This window comes from Tiliqua scincoides, chromosome 4 (assembly GCF_035046505.1).
Source record: "Tiliqua scincoides isolate rTilSci1 chromosome 4, rTilSci1.hap2, whole genome shotgun sequence".
Taxonomy (NCBI): Eukaryota; Metazoa; Chordata; class Lepidosauria; order Squamata; family Scincidae; genus Tiliqua; species Tiliqua scincoides.
The window spans coordinates 169,086,955-169,096,328 of NC_089824.1; the positions used below are offsets into that span (position 1 = coordinate 169,086,955).

Genomic DNA, 9,374 nt, shown 5'->3' on the forward strand with positions numbered 1-9,374 from the left:
TCCACCCTCCTTTTGATAGGGACGCCCCTTTCGCCAAACACAAACAGAAGGAGGTCCCCCTCCCCCAGGAGAATCTGCAAGTGACATCACAATATCATGCAACATCATGATGTCACTGCCCTGGATGCTGCAGCCCCTGGGTACACTTCTGCGCATATGGCAGGGGTCAGCAAGCAACAGATATACGTGAGCTGTTTAATAAAATGACTAACTGCTGAAGATCTACTGTGATGTATGCCCTCCCTGGGTCTCCCTTTCCCCAGGGCTTTCTTGCCAGGTTGGTCCTCTTGGGCTAAGCCCCAGTGGTGGCCTCCAACCCTGGACCTGCCTGGCCCACAGCTCCTTCCCTCTTCCCCGCTCCGAAGCCTGTCCTCCCCCCTCAGCAGCCTGACCTGTTTCAAGGTGGCTGGTCAGACTGACCAGCTCCGCTCCTTCCAGCTGTGGTCCACTTCTAACCTCTCATGGCAGCTCAAGAGAGGAACATCTTGTAGTTGCCTGCTCGTCACCCCACCCACATCCCATCTGATTGGCAGTGGTGGTGGCTGCAACCCTATATCTTGTCGTGCCACTCCCCAGCTGACTGGCAGCCATGGCTTTCCTTCCCTGGCGGCACCCAATGTTCCATCCTCTCGCCTCTTTGCCGGTGGGGACCCTGTGCTGGGGAGACAGTGAGTGATCAAAAATGGTCCAGTGATCGGCGGATTGCCGACCCCTGCCATACAGCATTCAAGTCAAATCCCTAGACAGCTAATTGAATAGGATTATACCAATGAGCCCAAAAATGTTACAAGGTTGTAAGCAACTTTTGGAATTCTGGAGAATTCTTCTTCAAGTTGGATGTTAAGCAAAAGATGGGATGGGAGATGTTCCTGAGCATGGTGGGAAAAAGTTCAAGTTTGCATTTTGTAAGATGTCAATAGAGGAGGTGTAACGCATATTTACAGTGAAATCCTACGCATTTACTCAGAAAGAAACATAAAATGATAGAGTTGCAAGATACGTTAGAGGCCATATACTCCAATCTCCTGATCAGTGCAAGCAACAACCACAACTTTCTGGATAGGTAGCCATCTAGCCTCTGCTTGAAAGCCTTCACAAGGAAGAGCCCACCACAGCATGAGGCAGACAGCCAATGTATTCAACACTTCCTAGTAAGTGTTTAGCATTGCACATTAATTAGGTCAGATCATGCTGAGTGCAAGGCAAATTTAAGATTACAGGTGGTGCCTCAGTATCCATGGGGGATACATCCTTGGACGCCAACCCTGGATACGAAAATCTGAGGATAATCAAATCTGTGGATCTTCCCACCTGCTGATCTCTGAATACAACAGGAGCTGTCCTTCGGTTGTGTTCGGAGACCCTTCTGAGGGTAGGGGAGGCCATGCGCAGCCTCCCCCACCCTCAGAAGGCCTTCTGTGGCCTCCAAAAGGTCAAAAATTGGCACTTTGGGTTTTTGGTGTTTGGAGGATAGCAGGTGGGGAGATCCGCATGTTTGAGACCCACTGTGAGGTAAAACCATGGGTCCTAAAGCTGCAGATAAAGAGGTCCCACCTGTACACTAAAAGGCTCCTGCAAGAAAGAAACAAACAATGGATGCTTTCCACCAGAAAAAATAAATGCTAGAGTTATTGGGATCTTTCTAGAGGGCTCATTGGAACACATGGTCCCTTGCAAGGCAGAGAGCAGAAATAAATAAAAACATTGCAGTTAAGGTTCTACCAAAGCAGTTTTACCAAAACTATCCAGTTTTATAATCCTATCTATTGAAAAATGTTAATACAGGTTGAGACTAATTATTTGCATGGGTTCATCCAAGCACTCACTTGGATGGCAAAAAACACACTATAGCAAATCAATTTAAAAAACAAAGTTTCTTTGCTCCAGTGATTAAAAAACAGCCTTGCTGACCTTTGTGATGTAAGAAAAGAGTCATTAAGAAGACAATCATCAATCGGTTGTCCTCCAAGAGCTTAGAAAGGAGCTTCACTCAGCCCCTCCTGTCAGCAATGCAAAGAGATCACCTTTCTTTCATGTGCTCAGGGGGAAGGGAGGGGTCACCTGGAGAGAGGAGGACTGATGGATTGTCAGCCAGCTGTCCCCCCCCCCTCTCTCATTAAGGAGGCTATTGTTAAAGGACTGTTCACTTTTTTAAATTTTTAAAGGGATGCATTTTTCCCCTTCTCCAGGGATCAGCACATTCCTTCTCATTTGCAGGGGCCATTTGTGTTGAACCAAGTCAGTGTATAAAAAATCGGTGTATAAATAGGCTGGACGTGTATATTTTAGCTATCAATGTTAAACAATTATTTTTGCCATGTGTTTAATATACTGATGTTACAGCGGAGAACGCCAAGACTCTTGGGAAGGTTGTAAGCTTTCTGAAATTGATGGCAAGGGTGGAAAGGTATGAATATGGTTGATTCTTTGAGACGATATTTTTTATCCTTGTGAGCTTAACTCTGATCATTGTATTATGCTAATAAAGGACTACTGAACTGAACTAATGTTTAAATTAAACCACGAATCTTGAAAAGTGAAAGCCATCTTGCATATTTTGGGTCTGCAAAATTAAAATTACCTGGTAAGAGTCAGGTCTCATGTTAAATAATTTAAAAACATCAAAGGTAGGTCTGTTGTGGGCCCCCCCCCTGAAATGTTGTGCCCACATTCCATGAAATTCACAATCACTTTTATGGGTCAGAAATTAGATTTGTGGTTTGCTAATAAGAGAGGTTTTCTAGATTTTGAATTCCTATGATAGCTAGCTTCAGTATTAGTAACTCTCCACAAAGGGAGCCTTTTTAAAGATGCAGAAACCCACAGGCATGCATATACTGCAGCCTCCAATCAACCTGCTGTCCTAGATCTTCACCCTAACTATATCAATAAAGAGGCCTGCTGGAGCTACTAATGACCCAATAATCATTGTCTTGCCTTATATGTTTGTATACAGATACTTTTAAGAGAGTTGATCCATAGGCTGGTCAACTGGCATAGTCCAACATTGTATGTACATAAATGGCACAGGCATCAACCTTGTTCTTTAGAGTTACAAGGTTTGGGACAAATGGTATCCTACCAAATCTTGCTATTTGAACATTGCAATTTTCTGCAAGCACATGCATTAAACAGGAACTCTTATCTTTTTTTCTTAACCCATAATTGTTTTAAAATAAACTAGATGTAATGGCTTTCCAAAAGAGAAATATATCATTCAAGAGTTTTGCTACCAGACATTTCAAGGGGAATTGGGATTATTACACTCATTCAGTGAAACCGTACTTTTACACAGCTGTATAAGAAAAAGGTTCAATATTTGGAGTCTTATTTTTCGCTCTATCAAAAGGCTAGTCAATCAGTTGCTCCAGGGGTAAAGAAAGAAAGTTAAGCCTCTCACTTACCTGAAAGGGCATAAGAGCCCACTTGTACTATCAGCCATGCCCTATCACTTTCTCATTTGGTCATGACACACAGTCAACTTCCACTGCTCCCGAAGAGAATGAGGGCTAACCTCTTCAAAGAAGGAGGCCTTGGTTAGCAGACTGGATTTCACTCATCAGTGTAAAGGTGCTGCTTTCTAGGCAGCTATTCCCCCAAACGATGCAAGCTCTTACATGCCCAGGCCTGTGCGATCAGCCGTACAGCCAACCCTGAAGAGCCGTGACCAAACAGTAACCTACCTGCAAGGCCTCACAACCAGAAAGGTGCCTCCAGTACAGTGTTCCTTTCACTTCGGTGTCCCAAAAGTGGGCCTCCTTGATAATGCTTCGCTCTTGTGAACAAGGTATAACAACTGGAAGAAGCAGCTCTCTGTTGTTTTGCTCATTAACTCCTCCCCAGTTCATTCCTATGCAATTTCACACACAGCAGGCAAATGCCTGCGTCCAAAACACTGTGTCCATTTGGGGACCTATTCAACAGACTTGGAAAGGAGAAGGAGCCTGCCACAGAGCAACCTGCCCCTGATGCAACCAAGAGTGTACCATTGCTCTTATTTATGACAACAATAGGCAACCCTCTTGGGACCCTTCTTTAGTTCTTTGCTGTCTGGTCTCTGGTCTGGTTTCTTCCCTATTTCTTTGTCTATCAAAACTGTGGGTCAGCTGTCCATAACTAACGGACCAGAACTGGATTTCCTCCCCGCCCCATGACTGCCATGACTGATAGATGCACCATATAATACTTATCCAATCCCATCTTGAGCTTTCAAATAGCAAGCTGTTTTTTTCTCCTCCCACCAGCCAGTATTGCTTCTCCTCCCTGCTCCAAAACATGCCATTTAAAAACATAACTTTGTCCGATGTAATATAATGTATACAGGGCCATGAATTCACAGGAGCATTTGTTTTTACACATGTGACCACAAAGTGAGAAATAAAACATTGCGTAAATGTCACACACTCACACCACACAGGTAATTAATTGAGGAAATGCATTTGTGCAATCCATGAGTTGTCAACATGGCATCCCTAAGGCCTAGGCACAAGTGGCTTTAACATTATTAAGTACTGTTAATAATAATAATCAATAATAACATCCAGTTGATGTAGAACTCTCTGGTCTCCCTGGAACAAACCCTGTTCCAAACTACTTCCTTCCCAGTTCAAAAGAAAAGCAATCCAAAGAAAACAGTCGCACACACTACAGTTTGTGAAGCGAGATCTTGCTGCCCGAGAGGGGAGAAAGATTATATAACCTATTTTTACACCAAGATGTATACTAGTTGTGGATATATACAGTCTAAATCACACAAGAAAGCCCACTTGGCAGGAGTACAGGCTGTGATCCTAGTTACAAGCAACTGGGATCGACAAAGTAAGTAAAAAAAGAATCCCCCACGTCTGTTACAGGCTTCAGATGCTGAACCAGGAATGCTGAGATCGGGGTACAAACCCAGACTTTCTAAAACATCCCTGGAGGTGATCCAAGCGGAAGTGCGGGGTGTTTGGGGTTGGTCTGTTTTAAGTTCCTGGACGACCCACACACACACCACCACCCCCAGTTTGCTGAGCAGAAGGAAACTTGCCCCCAAAGGAGGAAGAGGCTCTATGGATACAGTGTCCCTTTCCAAAGAGAAACTGACCTGCCACAAGGCAGGGCCCAGGGGTGCAGAGGAGCTATGGGTAGGCAGGGGAATGGGGCTGCCCATCTGTCTAGCATGATCAAGTACACGGGCGGGAGAGAGGCGCTCTGATTTGAGGCTGCCAGCCTCGCCACTTTCCTGGGAGTAAGCCCCACTGACTATCATGGGACTTACTTCTAAGTAGACGCGCATAGGATTGGGCTCTGAGTGAAGGGACAGGGGGCGGGGAAAGGGCGCCGTGCCCCCCTTCCTGGCCCCGGACGACTGTCGGGGAGGGGGCGCCCCAGAGCCTAATCCTTCCTTCCTCTGCCTAAGAAAGGACTTTCCCGGGCCGGGCCGGGCCGGGAGCGCTCGCTCGCTTACTTACTCCGTGCTCCGTCCGGGGAAGGGCGAGTGGTGGTCCCGCTGGCACGGCTGAGGCTCCGGGGAGAGGGTGACAGGGCAGCAGGAAGGCGGCCGGGAAGAGAGGGAGGGGGAAGGAAGGAGGCGCGCCTGGCTGGCTGGCTGGCCGAGGAATCCGCCGCGCACGGAGCGGAGCGAGCCGGGAGCAGCGCAAGAGCGACGGGAAAGTTTGTGCGAAGGAGGGAGGAGCGCAGCACAAACTTGGAAAGAGGGAGAAAGCAGCAGCAGGAGGAGGGAGGGAGCAAGCCAGCCAGCCCCCGCCCCGCTCGCGGAGGGACAGCCTTCTCCACCGCCGGGGGAGGAGACCTCCACCTCTCCCTCCGCCGCGGGAGCCGGGCTCTCTCCCGGGGGGAAGCCTCAGGTGCCGTAGGCGAGCTGGGGGTGCGCTTACTGGAACCGGCGGGCTCACTTGGCCAGTAGCCGGCCGCTTCGAGGAAAAAAGACGGGGGGGGGGCTTAAACCCAATCCTAGGCACGTCTACTCAGAAGTAAGTCCCATGATAGTCAGTGGGGATTTCTCCCAGGAAAGGGTGGATAGGATTGCAGCCTGAGAGCCCAATCCTAGGCACGTCTACTCAGAAGTAAGTCCCATGATAGTCAGTGGGGATTTCTCCCAGGAAAGGGTGGCTAGGATTGCAGCCTGAGAGCCCAATCCTAGGCACGTCTACTCAGAAGTAAGTCCCTTGATAGTCAGTGGGGATTTCTCCCAGGAAAGGGTGGCTAGGATTGCAGCCTGAGAGCCCAATCCTAGGCACGTCTACTCGGAAGTAAGTCCCATGATAGTCAGTGGGGATTTCTCCCAGGAAAGGGTGGCTAGGATTGCAGCCTGAGAGCCCAATCCTAGGCACGTCTACTCAGAAGTAAGTCCCTTGATAGTCAATGGGGCTTTCTCCCAGGAAAGGGTGGCTAGGATTGCAGCCTGAGAGCCCAATCCTAGGCACGTCTACTCAGAAGTAAGTCCCTTGATAGTCAATGGGGCTTTCTCCCAGGAAAGGGTGGATAGGATTGGGCCTCTTAATTTATTGGGGTCCAACCAGAGATGCCCCTTTCCTCCCGGAGGCCGGAACACGTGAGCCCCTGCTCTGCAATAAGTAGTAGTAGTAGCGGTAGTTGTGGCTGACGTGTCGAGGCTGAGGAATCCCGCGTTCAAATCGCGGCTGTGACTGTAGGCCGATCCTCTTGACCTCCCTCACAGGGCTGTTGTAGGATTAAACGGGGCAGGATTAAAATGCAGCAGCAGCAACAGAGTATGTCCTGGGTGGTGAAGCAAAGGCGTGCCTTGAAGGTGCTGCTGTCCTGCGTGCACGTAGCAGTGGACTGGGGAGGGGGGACTTCCTTGGCAACAGGCAGGGGGGTCTGCGCAGGGTGGGGTCCCCTTCGGGATGGCTCCCTTTTGTTCCTGCTGGGTGGGGAGCCGTGGACGGGACAAACCCGTTTGGGTAATCGTAGCTCTTCGCAAAGGGATGGGCTGAAGCGGAGGGGGCTGCCCCTTTCTCGGAGGAGTTGCAGTGCAGTAGTAGTGAGTGAGTGAGGAATGCCTGAGCAGCGTGGAGGTCCTCCTGGGCAGGTCGAACCTGCCTGCCTGGAACAGGTTGGGCCGGTGCTTGAGTTTGTCTGGTCTCTCCCGCCGCAGGGCAAAGGAGGGAGAGGGGCCCAGGGACCCGCCAGCCTGTGCTAGTCGGTCGGGGGGAGGAGGGCAGGCTGCTGGGGAGTCGCCCTGAGGAGAAGGCGCGCCATCGGCTGTGCGGAGCAGACCCTGCCCCTGCAATCGCAGCCACGCCGCTGATGTCACTCCGGCTTCCCGAGCAGGCTCAGCCCAGACCATCCCTGCCTTTCCGGGACCAGCCTCCCGCTGCAGCGCCTCCTAAAGATCCCCAGTCCCGGCGCTGCAGCCTCCTTGGATGGAAGAGCTTCCTCGCCAGGAAGTGCGGCAGACTTTGCAAGTCCTCTTTCCTTCCAGCCTTCTCCGAAGGGGGCTGGCTGCAGGAGATGGAGGCGACCCACACAAGTCACCACCCACTCTGGCCACAGCCAGACCCTTTGGAAGTGATGCTGGAGGGACTGGTGCTGCCTCAAGCCGTCTGGTTCTCCTGTGCAAGGTGGCATCTTGTCTGCCACCAGCAGACAGCGCAGTGGGGCTGCCATCCTAGCCACACTTACCTGGGAGTAATCCCCGCTGACTATAATGAGACTTACTTCTGAGTAGGCATGCATAGGACTGGGCTCTAAGGCTACAATCCTATCCACACTCACCAGTGCTTTAGAATAAAAAGAATTTATCTCATGTGCCGAATTCAGTCTGCTGGAAAATCTGCCATTTTGCTGCCCATTCTGCCAGTTTGGGGAGATCCTTCTGGAGCTCCCCACAATCACTTCTGGTCTTCACCACTCCGAAAAGTTTGGTGTCATCTGCAAACTTAGCCACCTCACTGCACAACCCTGTCTCCAGGTCATTTACAAAGAGGTTGAACAGCACCGGTCCCAGGACAGATCCTTGGGGCACACAGCTTTTCACTTCTCTCCATTGTGAAAATTGCCATTGACACCCACTCTCTGTTTCCTGGTCTTCAACCAGGTCTCAATCCAGGAGAGGACCTGTCCTCTAATTCCCTGACTGTGGAGTTTTTTTCAGTAGCCTTTGGTGAGGGACCATGTTGAACGCCTTCTGAAAGTCCAGATATATAATGTCCACGGGTTCTCCTGCATCCACATGCCTGTTGACCTTTTCAAAGAATTATATAAGGTTCGTGAGGCAAGACTTGCCCTTACAGAAGCCATGCTGATTCTCCCTCAGCAAGGCCTGTTCGTCTATGTGTTTTGAGATTCTATCTTTGATGAGGCATTCCACCATCTTACCCGGTATGGATGTTAGGCTGACTGGCCTTTAGTTTCCCAGAAACCCCCCCCCCTTTCCCTTTATAAAGATCGGCGTGACATTTGCTATCCTCCAATCCTCTGGCACCGTGGCCATTTTGAGGGACAAGTTGCATATTTTAGTCAAGAGATCAGCAACTTCATTCTTCAATCCCTTAATAACTCTTGGGTGGATGCCATCAGGGCCCAGTGACTTATTGATCTTTAATTTATCAATGAGGTCTGAAACATCTTCTCTTTTAACCTCTATCTGACCGAATTCCTTTGTCAGAAGGGGCTGTTTGGGCAGCGGTATCTGCCCGAGGTCTTCTGCCGTGAAGACAGATGCAATGAACTCATTCAATTTCTCTGCCATCTCTTCTAAGTCTCCTTTTATTTCCCCTTTCCCTCCCTCCCTCACCATCCAGAGGGCCAACCGCCAACCGCTTCTCTGGTGGGTTTCCTGCTTCTAACATATTTGAAGAAGCTTTTTTATTCCCCTTAATGCTGCTGGCCATGTGTTCCTCATAGTCTCTCTTGGCCTCCCGAATCACCTTACATTTCTTTTGCCACAGTTTATGTTCCTTTTTATTCTCTTTATTATGGCAAGACTTTGGAAGTAACGGGTTTTTGCAAGATTGGCCCTGCAGCTCCTGAGGCCAGCCCTGCTCTGGCTTGGGTGAGTCTGATCAGGGCCAGGCCAGCCTCGGAGGCAGCAGGTCAAATGGTGATATGCCAGCCTCTGCTCCTCTTGCACCCTGGATAAGGAAGAGGAAGCGTGGAGGAGAGAATGGCAGATGAAGGTGGGATCTGCTATCAGCCTGCTGCCTGAGGTGTCATGGCATAGTCCCAAATCTCATCCCAATGCCACACTGAAACTGCTGCATTTGAACTTCGTTTAGAAATGTCCCACCTAACTGATATCCCTTACATCCCGACCCTTAATCTTTATTTTGCAAAATTGACTACCCTCAACAGCTACAATCCGTCTTCCTCTTTCAAACTTCTGCCCATTTTGTTTTTACTGTCACTGT

General features: G+C 49.5%; 1 protein-coding gene across 4 annotated transcripts in view; it reads right to left on the minus strand.

The window, feature by feature from the left end:
* Positions 1–5,705, minus strand: part of TEAD3 (TEA domain transcription factor 3) — a 102,501-nt gene extending 96,796 nt beyond the window's left edge. For 3 of the 4 annotated variants that reach the window (XM_066623340.1, XM_066623341.1, XM_066623339.1), the window contains exon 1: positions 5,454–5,592. The gene's annotated coding sequence lies outside the window, so the exon portion shown is untranslated. Of the gene's footprint in view, positions 1–5,453 lie in introns of all 4 variants that reach the window. The other variant, XM_066623343.1, reaches the window with a different exon arrangement.
* Positions 5,706–9,374: the final 3,669 nt, after the last annotated feature.